General features: G+C 57.9%; 3 long non-coding RNA genes across 6 annotated transcripts in view; 2 read left to right on the forward strand and 1 right to left on the reverse strand.

The window, feature by feature from the left end:
- LOC121022737 (uncharacterized) overlaps positions 1-7,072 on the forward strand; it is a 7,784-nt gene extending 712 nt beyond the window's left edge. The window contains exons 2-4 of the long non-coding RNA XR_005787088.1: positions 2,181-2,873; positions 2,959-3,084; positions 6,923-7,072. This is a non-coding gene — a long non-coding RNA (uncharacterized LOC121022737). The remainder of the gene's footprint in view (positions 1-2,180; positions 2,874-2,958; positions 3,085-6,922) is intronic.
- LOC121022736 (uncharacterized) lies at positions 2,977-12,030 on the reverse strand. Of its 4 annotated transcripts, none has more exons than XR_005787087.1 (5): positions 11,934-12,027; positions 10,772-11,662; positions 7,868-7,960; positions 7,256-7,353; positions 2,977-3,063 (listed from the first exon to the last, which is right to left on the reverse strand). It is a non-coding gene; the product is annotated as an uncharacterized LOC121022736 (long non-coding RNA). The 4 variants fall into 4 exon arrangements; XR_005787086.1 differs by lacking the exon at positions 2,977-3,063 and adding an exon at positions 4,170-4,517 and having other exon boundaries at positions 7,256-7,356; positions 10,772-10,926; positions 11,934-12,030; XR_005787085.1 differs by lacking the exon at positions 2,977-3,063 and adding an exon at positions 4,170-4,517.
- Positions 12,031-13,571: 1,541 nt separating this feature from the next.
- Positions 13,572-14,807, forward strand: LOC121022758 (uncharacterized). Its single transcript, XR_005787099.1, has 3 exons — positions 13,572-13,634; positions 14,410-14,562; positions 14,692-14,807. It is a non-coding gene; the product is annotated as an uncharacterized LOC121022758 (long non-coding RNA).
- The last annotated feature ends 2,055 nt before the right edge of the window (positions 14,808-16,862 follow it).

Raw genomic sequence — 16,862 nt, forward strand, 5'->3', positions numbered from 1 at the left:
CCGGGCCCGCCTCCAGCCCCACAGGCCGCTCGGGGGGGCGCTCGCAGCCCGGGCCGCTGATGAGGATCCCTCCCCGGCTCCGACTCGGGCTCGGATTCGTGGTCCGGCTCGGACTCCGGTGGGGAAACAAAAGAGCCGCGGCCGCCGGGCCTCTGAGCCTGAGACGCCGGCGCAGGCGCAGTGCGCTCCGAGAGGCGGAACACGGGGCGGGGCCTGGCGGGGCGGCCGCGCTCAGTGGGCTGCGGGACTGGGGGCGGGGCGGCGCCTTGTGGGGGCGGGGCCTGGCGGGGAGGCCGCGCTCAGTGGACGGTGGGGCGGGGCGGGACCTGGCGGGGGCGGGGCTTGAGCGGGCCCGGGGCGGAGCCAACACTGGACTCGCCCCTTGGGGGGCTGCAGGGGGAACTTGGAAGGGGAAGGGAGACCGTGCCCTACGTCCCTCGCCGGCTGCCTCCTGTCTGCCCAGGCACATTAATAGCTGGACGTGCCATGTGTAGCCCCAGGGCTAGGGGCTGCATTGAATAAATTCTTAGAGGGTCACCTGGCCGTTTCAGTCTGTAGAGCACGTGACTCTTGCTCTCAGGGTCATGAGTTCAAGCACCATGTTGGGCATAGAGCTTGAAAAATAATAAAAATGAAATAAAATCAGTAAAAAAAAAAAAGAAAAGACAAATTCTTAGAGAAGGGCTGCTTTACAGGTGATGCATTTTAAATCATATTGTTTCATAACAGATTGTCTGCCAAATGGAACCAAAACACAGGAAATCGGAGGGAAAGTTTAGATAAATCATTTCATGGGGATAATACACAGCAGATTCTCAGACACAGCGCTAAATATACGTGTACTTAGGTGTAAAGTGCTCCAAAGTTTGTAATTAACATGCAAAACAGTGAACTGGGCTATTAGTTGTCATTTTAGAAAATCGCTGGAAGGGGGTGTGTGTACCAGACCTCCACGTATGGACAAGCACATATACGTACGTACCTGTACGTACCACATAGTGCTAGGTTACATATGCATGTATAATATATAGCATAGTGGCTAAGCCCTGGCTGACCATGAGCCAGTCTTTCCGTATATATTCATTCATGTATTCCTTACAACGATTCCATGAGGTACTTGCTATTATAGCACCATTTTACAGATGAGAGCATTGAGGCCCAGAGAAATTAGGTGATGTGCCCAAGCAGGGCAAAGAGCCAGATTCTCACACAGGAAACTGTTAACAGTGGCTGCTTCGGGAAGGGTCAAAGTGATGAGGGAGCATAAGGCAAGCCGAGAGCAAGCAGGACCTAGCAACACCCGCCCCGCCCCCCTCAGGTGGGACCTGTGTGACAATCCTCTGGCACTCCTGGCTGTCCAAGGACAAAGGAAAGGGCAGAAAACAAATGGTTAAACTGATAGCTTCTCCATCAGTTTACAAACATCTTAGTAATATCTGGAGAAAAGGGCCATCTTATCAATAGCCTGACATCCAGGAACTTAGTACTGTCTTAATGCTAATGCTTTGCTAGAAGGAAAACAGCCTTAGCTTGACAACAGCCAGGCCTCCAGTGATCTGTGGGTCTCCTTCAGCCTACGAAATCCCTTTAAGAAACTTCCCCTTGACTTTTCCTCCCTCAGCTTCATAGGATGTAACCAGTCACCTCTCACAACCCCAGTGCAGCTCTTCCTGCCCACGGGTCCTGTCCCTGAGCTTTAATAAAATCACCTTTTTACACCAAAGACGTCTTCAGAACAGAGCCTGATACAGGACTCGAACTCACGAACCCTGAGATCAAGACCTGAGCCGAAGTCGGACACTCGACCCACTGGGCCACCCAGGTGCCACTAGGGTGAAATATCCTTATGCTCAGCTACTGCTTTTGTGAATGCAGAGTACCCACAACCCCCTCACTGCCCTCAGCATGCAGTAATGGCCCTGGGTGGTCGCACCAGCCTGTGGATGCTTCCAACAGGCAGCCCCCCCCCACCCCCCGCTGCCTTCACAGAGCCACCCAGCAGCTATACCTCTTGCTCCCCTGGAAGTAATCCCACTTAGCATCTCCTGGAAACCCTGGGCCTGCACCCAGGCCCTTCTCCAGGCCCCAGGACACACAGGTTCCTGACACTGGACTGCGGCCAGAGGCCACCAGAGCTGGGAGGGACAAGGGGTCTCCTGGCCAAGCCCCTTGTTTTTCAGTATGAGGTCAGCCACGGCACCCCTGGGGTCACTTTCCATTCCCTCCGTTGTCCAGGACCAACTGCGTTCGCCCAGGCCCCCCAGAGCTGCCGGAGCAGAGTAAGAGGGCTTCAGGAGTGGGTGGAGATGGGGAGATAAGAGGGGTGATAATTGCACAAAAGGTCATGAAATTGCATCAGAGGAGAGTGTGAAGAATAGGCAGGACAGAGGGTGGGGGCACAGGGTTGCCGGAGGGGGCTAGTCTCCGGGGCATGACCCCAGCCTGCCCTGGGAAAGAGATTTTCCAGGAAGGACAGTGAAGTTAGGGGCGGGCTGGGGTGGGGGGAGGCTTTGCATTTGGAACAGGTTACTGAGCCCCCAAGGGGAGGCCCCCCAAGGCACCCAATTCCAGCTCCTCGGGCCCTGTTGGTCACCTCCAGGTTCCTCCCTTCTCTCATCGTCGGTGCTCATACCCTCATTATTCAGATTCCATATCTGCAAATCTGTGCACTCACTACCTTTTGCTGTGACCTCCAGATCAGAACTCACAAGGTTTCCTGGGCGTACATTCCCAGCTGAGGGTGAGTGAGCAGGCACCCTGACCCTCCGTCCGGGGCGGCCCTCTCCTACCAAAGGGTCCGAACGAGAACTATGTGGGCTGCCTGTAGGCAACACTATAGGAACTGGCTCTCACAGCCACAGTGACCCTCGGGGGTAGGTTTGATCCCTATTCCCACTCACCTCAGGGAGGAGAAACTGAGGGCCAGAGAAGTGAAGTGACTCACCCCATGTCACACAGCTATGCGGCCGCTCGAGGATTTAAACCCGCACCCCCTCTGGCTCCTGCACCGCATCTGTCTCCAAAGCAAGGACTCGGTCCTGTCCATCTCTGCCCTCCAGTGTTCTGCCCGAGACCCAGCAAACAGTAAGGAAACTTTATGTTTTTATTTTATTTTTTTTCAGTTGATTTATTTATTTTGAGAGAGAGAGAGAGAGAGAGAGGGAGAGGCAGAAAGGGGGAGAGAGAGAATCCCAAGCGGGCTCAGCACTGTCAGCACAGAACCCAACGTGGGGCTCGAACTCGTGAACCATAAGATCAGGACCTGAGCCGAAGTCGGAAGCCTAGCAGACTGAGCCACCCAGGTGCCCCGGTCTGAGAATATTTTATTTTGTTTTTTAAAAATGCTTATTTATTTAATTTGAGAGAGAGAGAGAGAGAGAGTGAGACGGAGAGCATGAGTGGGGGAGGGGCAGAGAGAGAGAGAGAGGGAGAGAGAGAATCCCAAGCAGGCTCCGTGCTGTCAGTGCAGAGCCCAACGTGGGGCTCGAACTGATGAACTGGGAGATCAGGACCTGAGCTGAGATCAAGAGCTGTATACTTAACGGACCGAGCCACCAGGAGTCCCAGCAGTGAGGAAACTTTAAAAGGAAGTTGAACGAAGTTTAAGCCTGATCCCAAGAAAGACCCCCTCGCTCAATGTACAGAAACACTCCACCTTCCGCGGAGATGACACCCACCCAGACAGGGCTCTAGTGCCCACAAGAGGAAGGGCGAGTGGCTGTCATTTCAAAGGACCTGGAGGTGGGTCCCCAGGGCCTTACGGCACGAGCGAGAGTGAGGAGGGGTCTGCGATCAGTCCGTGATGTCTGTCGCGGACGCTGGGGTGTGGGGTGGTCCGTGTGCCCTAAAACACATGGAAGTCCTCATTCTCGTGTCACTGTGATTCCCAGGGTGTCGCATGTAATTTTCAAAAAGTTAAAAACTCTCCTAGAAATATGGACAAATCAGGGACTGGAGGTGTATTTAATTCATTAAGGAAGGGCCCAGCAGGCCGGTAAAGATGGTTGCTGGATGGGGGCGCCTGGGTGGCTCAGTCGGTTAAGCGTCCCTCAGCTCAGGTCATGATCTCACGGTTTATGGGTTTGTGCCCCACGTCGGGCTCTGTGCTCACTGCTCAGAGCCTGGAGCCTGCTTGGGAGTCTCTCTGCCCCTCCTCTGCTCATATGCTCTCTCTCTCTCTCTCTCTCAAAAATAAATAAGTAAACATTAAAAACAGGAAACAAACATAACTTGCAAATTTACCATCTTAGCCATTTTCAAGCGTCTAGTTCAGGGGCACCAGCTACACCCGCACCGCCCTGCGGCCACCGTCAGCCCCCAGCACTTTCTCGTCCTCCCGGCCTGATGCTCTGTCCCACCCCACACTGACCCCAGCCCCCGGCGCCCACTTCTACCCTCTGTCTGCTCTAGGCCCTCACGGAAGGGGAGTCACGTGGTGTTTGTCTCTTATGACGGCTCCTTTCCCTTCGCGTCGTGTCCTCCGGGTTCGTCCGTGTAGTCGCGGGTGTCAGAATTTCCTTTTTTTAAAAAAAGGTTTTTTTTTGAAAGGTTTTATGTATTTTTGAGAGAGACAGAGTGCGAGCGGGGGAAGATCAGAGAGAGAGGGAGACGCAGAATCCGAATCAGGCTCCGGGCTCCGAGCTGTCAGCACAGGACCGGACACGGGGCTGGAACCCACAAACTGTGAGATCATGACCTGAGCCAAAGTCAGATGCTTAACCGACTGAGCCACCCAGGTGCCCCTCCTTTTTTTTTTTTTTCTTTTAAATAATTTCTGTGCCTCATGTGGGGATTGAACTAGCCAGGTGTCCCAGAATTTCTTTCTTTTTCCAAGGCTGAATAGTATTGCGTTATGGGGATAGACCACATTCTGACTGTCCGTTGTCCATTCATACGTCGATGGACCCTGGGGTTTCTTCCACGTTTTAGCTGTTGTGAATAAGGCTGCTGTGAACAAGGGATGTACAAATATCTCAACATCCTGCTTTCAACTCTGTGGGGCACGTCCACACAAGTGGCAGGGTTGGATCACAGGGTACTTCTATTTTCACTCCTTTGAGGAGCCTCCGTACTGTTTCCCACAGCGGTGGCCCCAGTTTGCACTTCCGCCGCGCGTGCACGGGGGCTCCCCTCGCCCCCCATCCTCACCAATACTTGTTATTTTTTGAGTTCTTAAAAATAGACACCCAAGTGGGCGTGAAGTGGTTTCTCGCCCCGGTGTTGATTTGCATTTCCCTAAAGATGAGCATCTTCTTGTGCGAGCGCTGGGCGTTCGTTTGTCTTCTCTGGAAAGACGTCCGTCCAGGTCCTCTGACCCGTTCGGGTGGTTTGAGGTCCTCACCTTATCGAGACACAGCCCAGCCTGTTTACTGTGCGCGGCTGCTTCGGGCCGCACCTGCAGGGCTACTGCAATGATCTGTGCAGTGGCAAAGCCGTATTTGCCACCCGGCCCTCTGGGGAAGCTGTGTGCCGACCCTCGCCTAGAATTGCTAAGCGGTCCTCGGATGGGCCTAGTAAATGACACTGCGGTAGGACAGTGAGAGGGCACACTACTGTCGTTACCAGGAGTTCCACTCAACTCCTGTCCCTGTCGCCCTGCCCACAAGGCTCCCTGCTCCTCAGACCTGGCTGACACTTTGCCGGCGGGGAGGTGGGCCTGGGGGCAGCGTCCTCCCCCACCCTGACCACCCCCTCACCACCTGGCTCTGGGTAGCCGAGAGGGATGAGGTGGGTCCCCTCCAGGCGCTGGGCGTTTCAGTTACCTCCTTGGAAAGTGGGAGAGGCCCCAAAGAGAATTAGGTAGAGCGATGGAGAGGAGCCAGCTTCTTCTAGAAGAGTCCTCCAGAACGACAGGGCACCTCCCTGCCCCCCGGTCCCAAGCCGACTCCTGCCCTCGGGAAGCGCTACTGAAGTCAGAGCTCATTCTGGATAGGACTTTGACTTCCTCCGGGGGAACGTAGGCAAAGCTTCTCAGGGCACAGGTTAGATCTCAGGCCTCAGACTTTGTTTAAGCAAAGGAAGGATGTCCCCCAACCCCACCCCTGCCTTTGCTCTGGAGGTGGTGTTGGTTCTGAAACTCTGGGGGGGGGGTGGGGAGGGACTACACCTCTTGGACCCCTACAGGTGGGAAGGTGACAGCCTGAGGGCTTCCAAGGAGGCTCCCGGCTCTCCCGCCCTGGCCTGGCCCGCCAGCCCCCTCCAGCCCCGGGCCCAGAGGGAAGGGCTACACCTGTGTCCCTCCAGGCAGAGAATTCTGGTAGCTTTATAACTCAAAACATGAACTTCCCTAACAACCCAGAAATCCTGTCCCCATGGGAAAGGGGGGACATGGGAAAGGTCCCGCATGGGAAAGGTTTCACTGCAGCTAACAGCCCAGAGCTGGAAACGAACGTCCATCAGCAAGAGAAGGAAAAACAAATTGTGGGAATATTCTCAACAACCCGAGGGTCTAGACCGAGTCCAGCACCCGTGTGGACGAGCCTTAAAACTCTCCATGCACAGTACAGGCAGCTGGACACAGAGACCCCGACGGATGTCAGCGTCCACTGGCGGGGCTCGGTCACCGCGATCACGAGACCGGATCCCTGCTCTGGGGCAGAGGGATCCCTGGGTCTCGGGGGGACGGACGTGTCCTGTGGTGACTGAGGTCGTGCTGGACACATGGCTTAAAACGCACTGCGATGTTAGCATTTCACCGCGAAGGAGGCGCCCCTGGGTAGCTCCCACTGTGGCTCAGGTCATGATCTCACAGTCGGTGGGAGCCCACGTGGGGCTCTGGGCTGACAGTGTGGAGCCTGGTTAGGGTTCTCTCTCCCCTCTCTCTTGGCCCCTCCCCTGCTCACTCTCTCTTCTCTCAAAAATAAACATTAATTTTTTTTTAAATCATGGATATGAGTTACACCCCATGAAGTTCATTTTAAAGGGAGGCACTGACACGTGACGCCGTGTGGATGAACCTGGAAAGCATCCTGGGAAGTGAGAAGCCAGATCCCAAAGGCCGCGCCTTGTAGGATTCCTTTTGCGTGAAATGTCGGGACTGGGCAAGTCCAGAGACAGAAAGCAGGCTGGTGGCTGGCAGGGGCTGGGGGGGACAGGGAGGGTCTCCCGGGCTGGGGGCAGGTGGGCGGGGCCCTCAGGCAGGTCTGGTGCCAGCGTCCTCCAGGGCCCGGAGGGAAAAGGACTGAGCCACCGGCGGGCGTGGGGACCGCACGCTTCCCCCGGCATCTCTTCCCACACGGAGGGTTCCAGTACTTACCCTTCAGCAGCTCCCCAATGAAGCCCGGACTGGTCCCGCAGAAGGCCTTAGCGGAGGGCCTGGAGGGGTGACTCAGCCTGACTCGGACTTGAGCCGCCCTGCTGAGGGAGGACAGACAGTCACGCGCCTGGCAGGACATCTTACAGGTATGCAGAAACCCGGCCGGCCTGAGTCACCACAGGGCTTGGACAGGGACAGGCCAGGGGCTGGGGCTGCGTCAGAGTCCCCCCCACCCAGCCCTGGGCCCCAGCCCCAGAATTCTCCCAACCTGGCCTCGCTGCCTCACCTGCTGTCCAGGTGTTTCTCCGGGCCCACGCTGATGCCCCCTACCGCCTCCCCTCCCCACCTGCTTCCTGCCCCCCGCCCCGCCAGACTCCAGGAGCGCCCCAGGGCCCTCCACACCCTCGCTGCCTTCGCACCCCGCTCTGTGCTGGCGGGCACCGAGGCAGGTGGGGGCTCCTGTGAGTTGTTTAGCCTCAAGTGGGTTGCTGAATTCATGGATTTTCATAGTATAAACAGAGTTAACTCCAGGCTGAGGAGTACCACAAACCAAGATCCCTCCAGGCAGTACATCTGAGGTCCGGTTAGACTTTTTTGAGAAGGACAGCTTACATAACCGTGTGGAGACGGGTCTATTTGTCGGACGCTGGCAGGCTCAAACGCCAGAAGGTCAAAGGTCACATGCTGCACAGCCCATTCCGTGGCCTGTGTGGGATGGGTAAGGGCAGAGACAGGCAGGTTGGTGGCTGCCGGGGCCCGGAGCAGGAGGCCAGTGACCAGTGACTGCTCACGGGCCCAGCGCTTTATTTTGGGGTGGGGAGAATGTTCTGGAACCAGATAGACGTGGCGGGTGCACAACGCTGGATGTGCTAAATGCCACCGAGCTGCTCCCGGGTTCAGTGAACCGGTGGTCTTGTACCATGGAACCACCCCCCCAAAAAACCCAGACGTGTCCTGAGCGAGGGTCTGGCCTGGGGGAGGTGCCCTGAGGGGCAGGCTCTGCTCTGAGCGGTGGTCCTGCCACCCTCCGCATTTCACAGGTGAGAAAGCCGAGGTCCAACTGGCCCAGGGTCTCCCACTAGCACGTGTGAGCCTGGATGTGAGTCCGGCGTCCGTGCGCCACGGGGCTGGTGTGACCCAGCACCGATGTCAGAGGCCCCAGATTCTTTTTTTAAAGCTTATTTAGGGGCGCCTGGGTGGCGCAGTCGGTTAAGCGTCCGACTTCAGCCAGGTCACGATCTCGCGGTCCGGGAGTTCGAGCCCCGCGTCGGGCTCTGGGCTGATGGCTCGGAGCCTGGAACCTGTTTCCGATTCTGTGTCTCCCTCTCTCTCTGCCCCTCCCCCGTTCATGCCCTGTCTCTCTCTGTCCCAAAAATAAATAAACGTTGAAAAAAAAAATTTTTTTTAAAGCTTATTTATTTATTGAGAGAGAGACAGGGACAGAGTGCTAGTGGGGGAGGTCAGAGAGAGAGGGAGACACAGAATCGGAAGCAGGCGCCAGGCTCCGAGCCATCAGCACAGAGCCCGATGATGCGGGGCGCGAACCCATGAACCGCGAGATCGTGACCTGAGCCGAAGTCGGACGCCCAACCGACTGAGCCCCCCAGGCGCCCTGCCAGACTCTTTTTTAAAGGTTTATTTATTTATTGAGAGAGAGAAGGGAGGGGGGCGGAGAGAGAGAGACAGCAGGGAAGGAGCAGAGAGAGGAGAGACAGAATCCCAAGCAGCTGTCAGCCAGGAACCGGATGCAGGTCTCAATGTCACGACCGTGAGATCATGAGCTGAGCCGAAATCAAGAGTCAGACGCTTAATCGACTGAGCCCCCCCAGGTGCCCCACCCATTTTCTTTTAACTACAGGGGCAGCCAGGGGGCTCAGTCGGTTAAGCGTCTGACTCGTGATTTCGGTTCAGGTCGTGGCCTCACGGGTGGAGAGTTTGAGTCTAGCGTCAGGCTTTCTGCTGTCAGCAAGGAGCCTACTTGGGATCCTGTCTCCCTCCCTCTCTGCCTCTCCCCCACTCTCAAAATAAACAAAAGTAAACTGAAAAAATGTACGTTATAATTCGTATACAATCTTAAAGCGAACATTTCCACGGCGTTTAGTATGTTCAGAGCTGTGCGATCACCACCACGAACTCCAGAACATTTCCATCCCCAGCAGAAGAAACCCCATCCCCATGAACAGCCGCGCACCTGACAACCCCCAATCCCCCCTCTGTGTCCGTGGCCCTGCTCTGAGCACTCTGTGGGAGGGATCACACGCTACGCGGCCTTTTGCGTCTGGCGTCTTTCGTGCTGCGTGAGCTGTGGCGCTTTGTCTGCACCGGAGCTGGGTCGGGCCTCATCCCTGTTTCCTGCTGAATAATATTCCCCTTTGTGGGTAGACCCTTTGTTTTTAACCGTCAGTTGACGGATATTTGTTTTCTCTACGCTTGGCCGTTATGGGAATGGCCGCAAAGCGAGCACGGGAGAGACCCACCCGGGCAAGGCCCGGGGGCCCGCATCTGGGGTGGAAGAGAAGCCCAGGAGGCATCGTCTGGCCCCCGCGCCCTGCGCTTCCCGCCAGCTCCCCTGTCGTTAGGTGGGGACTCAGCCTAGGTAGGGATGGTGATTGGTGCCCACTGAGGGGCCTCTGCTTGGGCAGCCTTTGCCCGGGGCATCTCGGCTGCCTCCTGCTGGTCCCGGGCACGGCTGACAGTCCGGCAACAACCCCCCACCGCAGCCACTGATGCTTCCCGTGGGGTGCCAGCTCCACCCTTCCTGCTGCTCCCGGTGTCCTTGACCCGCCCTTTCGAGCACATCTGGAAATCCCGTCGGCTCTAGATTCAAAACAGATCCAGGATCTGGCCATTTCTCCCCCCGCCTGCGTGAGTGTCCCTGACAAGTCAGCACGAAGTACAATGACTCCTCTCACAGCTCGGGAGGCCAGGTCCCTAAACCGAGGTGTGGCAGGGCTGTGCGCCCTCCTGAACTTCTGGGGGCCACGGGTGTCCCTTTCTTGTGTCTGCATCCCTCCCATCGCTGCCTCTGTCTCCACGTGGCTTCTCTGCGTCTGTGTTTCTCCTCTTGTCGTAAGAACACCCATCACTGGATTTAGAAACATCTCAATTGAACATGACCTCATCTTAACCAGCACATCTGCAAAACCTTCTTTCTAAATAAGGCCACATTCTGAGTTTGCAGGTTGACATGAATCTTGGAGGACATTATTCAGCCCAGCACGAGACCTCACCCAGGTGGGAGACAGGCGTACGGTTCTTTACAACCCCCAACAAGCCCACGTCACTCCGCGCAGGACCCAGCTCTTTGGCACTGGACACCACGTGCGTCCCTCCTCTGGCCGTGGCGCTCCTGCCAGTTCTCCTGCCCCAGGGCCTTTGCACTAACTTTCACTCTGCCAGGAGGGAGCTGTCCTCCCCCAGCTCTCCCCTAGGTCCTGGTCTCCCCACTTAGGACTGTGAGGCCCCCTTTCTCCCAGGGCCCCTTTTGCCATCTAACAGACCCTATGCTTTACTTACCATGGTGTTTATTGTGTGTCTGCCTCACTGGAACGAGCACTCCAAGACATGAGGATTTTCCAGAAACTACATCGGTACCTGGCCCTCAGGAAGCCGTTGGAGGATATTTGTCGTGTGAATGGTCACGTGCACTGTCCCTGTCTGATGTCCCAGACCTGATGAAGTAAGCATTACCGTCACCCTACACCAGTCAGCATCCCGGTGGGGAACAGAGCCCTACTCCAGAGGCATCACTGGACCTTAGGGGCCTCGCAAGGCCTGCAAGGCAGGGCTGGGGCTGGGGCCCAGACAGGAGGCCTGCTTGCAGAATTCAGTGCTGGGAGGGCAGCGGAGGTGGGGACTAGGGGCCCCTGTGGCCCAGGCCTCTGCTTGGCCAAACCCAGGAGGGACCCGGCTCCAGGAACCGGAGACCCATCCGCCATTCCCAGGTGTGGACAGAGATGCCACAGGACACCTGCCTCGGGGGAGGAAATGGGGGCTCTGGGCAGAGCCGGGGCTCAGGCAGAGGCCTCGGGGCCCTGGTCCAAGCCCTGCATCACCAAGAGCCTCCAGGCTTGGGAGAAGTGTCCGGAGGCGGGAGTCCAGCCTTCAGACAGGGCAGGGCGAGGCTCTCCTGCGGGTGTCCAGGATGGGAGCTGAGCTCTGAACCCACACGCCTACCACACCCATCCTCCTCCTCCTCCTCGGCCGGCACCAACCCTCCCTCCCTTTCCGTAACCAGGTGTGGGGCCTTGGGCGACTTACTTTCATCCTTTTTAATTGGTTTCTTCTCTGTAAAATGGGGCCATAATCTACTGGAGTGCTTCCAGCTTCCTGGGTGCTGGGCACCCCGTGGGCATGCGCCTCCTGCCTTTTTGGGGTCAGAGCCCCGAATCGGGTCCGGCTGACCAGCTGTCAGTAGAAGAAATGCTTTAGCCTCCGTGTTGGAGCTCTGGACGGCTCCTCCCGAGCTGCTTCCCCTGGCATCTGAGACGGCCCCGGGGAGCCCCCCGCCACCCCTGCAACGACCTCATAGCAGGAGCAAGCAATAAAGCGGTAAGCTTTTGAGTCGCTGCGCTCCGGGGAGTTGTTTGTTACTACGTGTGACCTGGCCTGTCCTGACTGAGGATCAAGGAGCTGACTGTTCGACACGCTGAGATCGGCGCCCAGCACACGCACATACCCGGCAGGTGATTCAGGGAGTCAGGCGGCCGTGCGGCCCCGACGTGTGTGCCTGACGTGTCCACTGTGCTCCGTGGTGAGCTGGCCCTTGCGGCCCTCTCCGGCCCCGCCCATGCCGGGCTCGCCCACCACTGGACACGCCCCCGACGCACTGGCCCCGCCCTCGGGCCCGCCCACACAGGCCCGGCTCCTCCCCCGAGCGCGGGCACTCCAGCGGGCATCTCCCCAGGGGCCTCCTGGGCGCCCCTTGGGCCTCAGCCCAGACGTCCCTCCTCCCACCAGAGCCGGTCGGTCTACGCCGTGTGACCCCGCCCTCCTTTACCTGCGGGACCTGTCGCAGGGTGGTGGGTCCCAGCCTGTCACCGAGTTAAAGGTGTGGGAAAAAGGGGGCGGTCGCAGATTAAAAGATTTATTGGGTTGGGGGGTGGACCAAATGGGCGAGGGGCACTAAGGAGGACACTTGTTGGGATGAGCGCTGGGTGTTCTCTGTAAGTGATCAGTCACTAAATTCTATTCCTGCAACCATTATTACACTATATGTTAACTAACTCGGATGTAAATTAAAAATTAAAAAAAAAAAAAAGATTTACACACATAAACACGTGGCCCTGGACCAGGTCTTTGGTTGTAAAACGTTTGGAGGAGGGCGCCTGGGCGACTCGGGTCATGATCTCATGGTCTGTGAGTTCGAGCCCCGCGTCGGGCTCTGTGCCGACAGCTCGGAGCCTGGAGCCTGTTTCCGATTCTGTGTCTCCCTCTCTCTCCGCCCCTCCCCCGTTCATGCTCTGTCTCTCTCTGTCCCCAAAAAATAAATAAACGTTAAAATTTTCTTTTTAAATCTAGGTGCTGTGCATGTGGCTGTGCATTAGACTTTTTCTAAAGGCTGTAAGTTTTCACCACGGAGGGAAGAGAAACACTACGTGTGAGAGATTAAAGAGTACTTCTTGTACATTCCTATATGTTTGCTTTAAACACCTTCTCATTAGGGTTCGATACATATAAAATAATGTCGGTAGCACATAGAAAGAGGCATTGTGAGATCATGGACGACCTCAAAGCCGCTGCTGACACCGCCAGCAGCGGTGTTTATCATTTTTTTGTGAAAAAACATCAATTTTGTGTTTATCATTCCTTTGCTTTAACTCTTAATTCAGGTGTCACTGATCCGCAGTTAGTGCGCTCATCTTTTTACTTTTTTATTTTTTTAATGTTTCTTTACTTTTGAAAGAGAGAGAGAGACACACACAGCGCGAGTGCAGGAGGGGCAAAGAGAGGGGGAGACACAATCCGAAGCGGGCTCCAGGCTCTGAGCTGTCAGCACAGAGCCCGACGCGGGACTGGAACTCACAGACCATGAGATCATGACCTGGGCTGAAGTCGGATGCTTTAACCAACGGAGCCCCCTAGGCGCCCCAGTGCAATGATCCTAAGGATAATTTCACAGACGTGTTCAGTGTACCCAGTGCCCTCTGCAAGACGCAGGGTTTTCCCGGACCCCAGAAGCTCTTGGGTGCCCTCATCCCTCCCTGCCAGAGAACTATCGTGGCCTCTTTCTGTGTAGGTGAGGGTTACCTGGTCTTGGGCTTTGGAAAAGTGGGTCGTACGGAGCCCACTGTGCCTGGCGCCTTCCAGAGAGCATCACGTCTGTCAGATGCACCCACGAAGTCGCGTCACTCGCTGGCTGCCGCAAAGCAACGCTCACGTGTGTGTAATGTGCACCTGTGTGTGTGTGTCTACGCGTGCGTGTGTCTGTGGCTGTATTGCTTGTTTTTGAACTTTGGAAAACTGGCATCCGAGCTTCAGGGCGCACGGCCGGAGGCCCCGACGGAAGTGCTCCGTGCGGGGCTCCCGCGCCACCTACAAGCCTGTAAATTGTACGTGATGGACAGTCACGCAAATCCGTTCTTATCCACCGTGTCCCGCTGATCTCCCCCCTCCACCCCCACGGAAAAACCCAGATTTTCCTCCATGTACTTACCCATTTCAGTGTTTTTTCTAAGTTTATTTATTTTGAGAGAGGGAGAGAGAAAGGGAACGCCAGCAGGGGAGGGGCAGAGAGAGAGGGAGAGAGAATCCCAAGCAGCCTCCACGACCCCAGCAAAGAGCCCGACTCGGGGCTCGAACCCACAACCCTGGGATCGTAACCTCAGCCCAAATCAAGAGTCAGACGCTCAACCGACTGAGCCCCCCGGGCGCCCCCAAGAGTGCCTTTTAATCTTCTTCTCAACTTTCTAACAGCTGCCTGGTTTCCTCCTTGAGCAAAATCCTTAACACCTCTTCGTTTTTATAGCTCTGTGAGTCATGGTGTTCCCTGTTTTGACCGTCTTGTAACGAGAGCACATGTGGCCTTCCGCCCGCTCTCCTCATGGCACGTGGTGTGGACGAGCCCCGTGTCTGCCGCCTCCCATGGCGGCTCGTCAGCCGGGCACCTCCTGTCTCCTCTTCTGTGACGCGTCTGCTGTGTCCCGGCCCGCCAGGCCACGATGGAGGAGATCGCCTGGAACACGCCTGGAATGGAGTGGGCGCTAGGCAAACAGCTGCGCGGTGAATGGACGTGCGGAGGTGTGTCTGCCGGACGCACGCGGCCAACACTTCTTGAGGCCTCAGGACCTTTGCTCGGCACCAGGCGGGTAGGAGAGGAAGGCTGAAGGGGCCCTGGGCTGCCAGACGTCTCCAACTCGGGGAGGGGAGGGCAAGGATGGAAGTCCTGTCCTTCTCATGTCTGTCCTCCCCTCTCCTTGTCCTTCTGTGCTGCCCAGAGTGGAAGCCCACAGGCCACTCACAATGGCCCCTCGATGTGCGTTTGGAAGAGGAGGCTGGAAATCGAAGCTCCTGTTTGGGGTGTGTTGGAGGTGACTGGCCCCTGTGCGGTGCGGGAGGTCCTCCTTGCTGGGCTGCTCACCGTGTCCGTGGGTCCGTGTGCTCGGGTTGTTCTGACCGTGGCACCTGGGGAGGACGGTCCTGGGTCGTCCCTGAGCCCGGTTTCACCCTGCGGACCGAGTGTAGGGCTGCGCGAGACAACACCGGAGTCGGGGCCCGAGAACTGCTTAGCGGATGCCCTGCTTTCCAAACCCCTAAGCGCGTTCTCCAACCTCCCCCCGCCGAAAGCCCCTTTTCATCTCCTCTCTGGTTCCCCCGCTGACAAGTGATAACTCTGGCACGTGGTCCAGATCAACCTGCGGGAGACGTGGCTTTCACGGGGGTGGCGGCCGAGCCCCCGTCCAGCCCCGGCCCAGCCTCGCTGCTGAGTCCACACCCGGACAGCCCTGGACTGACCCGGGACAGGGCCCATCTCCTCCTCCCCGCTCCTCCCTGGACCAAGGCAGGCCTGCAGGCCCGGGGTCTCAGACCCACTGCCTCAGGAGCTCGGCAGGGGCCTGTGTAGGACCAGGAGGAGCACGGGGACTGCAGAAGCCACTTTAGGCACATTTGCGCTTTTGAGCACCTGGTGCCCATGCGTCCAGGACGGGGGTGGGGGGTGCGACTCCTCTGCTCCAGCCTGGAGGCCACACCGGGGACCCCACCCCAGGCCCAGCCACCGGGGCAGCAGGTGGGGAGGGGACGGGGCGGGGGCTCACGGAGTGGGTGAGGAAACACCCCCGCGCACGAACCCCCAGGGGAGGGAAACTGGGGTCTCAGCGAGAATGTGTGCAGAATGTTCACGTCCACGGCCGCTCGCTCTCCGTGGCCAAAAGGAGGGACCCCCTCCCCCAACATCGCTGTCCGTCCACGGATGAACAGAGAAACAAAACGTGGCACAGCCCCACGAGGAACAAGGAACGGACTCTGATTCTCTCTGCAGCACCTGGAAAGACACATCACGTGGCAGCAGCAGACACGAAACACCTGCTGTCGTGCTGTCTCTGAGCCCAGACACCTGGAGGGAGCAAGTGCACGGGGGACCTGCGGGAACGGGAACGGGTGGCCCAGGACCGGGTCAGGTGAGCGGCCCAGGGCTAAGACTTGGAGCAGAAGCAAAAGCCCCCGGCTCCCAGCCCCTGACTGTTTGAGAGGTGGGAGGGGAAGGCCCAGAGGCGGAGTGGCAGGTGGGGGAGGGGCAGCTGGAGGCTGGCCTTTGGGGCCGGATCCGCCGGAAGAGCAGAGTCCAGCCTGAGCCGGGCAGCTGGGATTGCATCAGGGTCCAAGCTGCCGCGGCCTGGAGCTCCCCGGGCCGTCCTGGGTGACGGAACCCCGGCCACCTCCCGGGCGGTGATGAGGGGCGGCAGATCCCAGGACACACGGACATCCGTGTGTCAGCTCTCAGCCTTGGCTGCCCGTGCGGACCCCTGGGGGCTCTGCTCCTCCTGGTTCTGGCACCCGGTCAGCACCCTGTCCCCTTTGCAGGGCACCCAGCGTCCCCACACCACACCAGCCCGGGACGTGCAGATGTGCGCACAGAGGTGCCGGTGCCCGAGAAGCGAGCCTCACGATAAATCCGTGCACCGCGTGGGCTGTCGCAGGGACCTTCCAGTGTCCTTGCCCGTGCCCCCTCCCCCCCCCCCCGCCCCGTTCTGTGGCCGCTCGGTCTCTGAGGCAGCGAGAGCAGTCATATTGCCTCCTTATCACCCCTCCACGTCTCAGTGCATCGACGCCCCAAGGAAAGCCTGTCAGCAGGGCACCTTCTGGGGGGCCGTTCGCTCCTCGAGCTCTGCCCTCTCCCCGCTCCCCCTTGTGCTGCTCCCAAAAGCCGCTGTGTTACCCTCCCCTTACTGGCTGGCCCTTCCCGCTGCACCCCCTGACCACGGGGTGCCGGCCTCTCCCGGCCGCAGTCCACCCACAGAGACTTAACACCATGACGCCACGGCCCCCAGCGTCCCTGACGCCTGCTTCCCCTCCCTGGACGACAGATCAAATGATCGATTCATTAAATCGAAGCCATGGCCTGGCCGGGTGGGAGGAGGGACCCCTGCATGCGGCTGAGTCGGCATCT

Source organism: Herpailurus yagouaroundi, unplaced genomic scaffold (assembly GCF_014898765.1).
Source record: "Herpailurus yagouaroundi ecotype Mexico unplaced genomic scaffold, PumYag 437, whole genome shotgun sequence".
Classification (NCBI taxonomy): domain Eukaryota; kingdom Metazoa; phylum Chordata; class Mammalia; order Carnivora; family Felidae; genus Herpailurus; species Herpailurus yagouaroundi.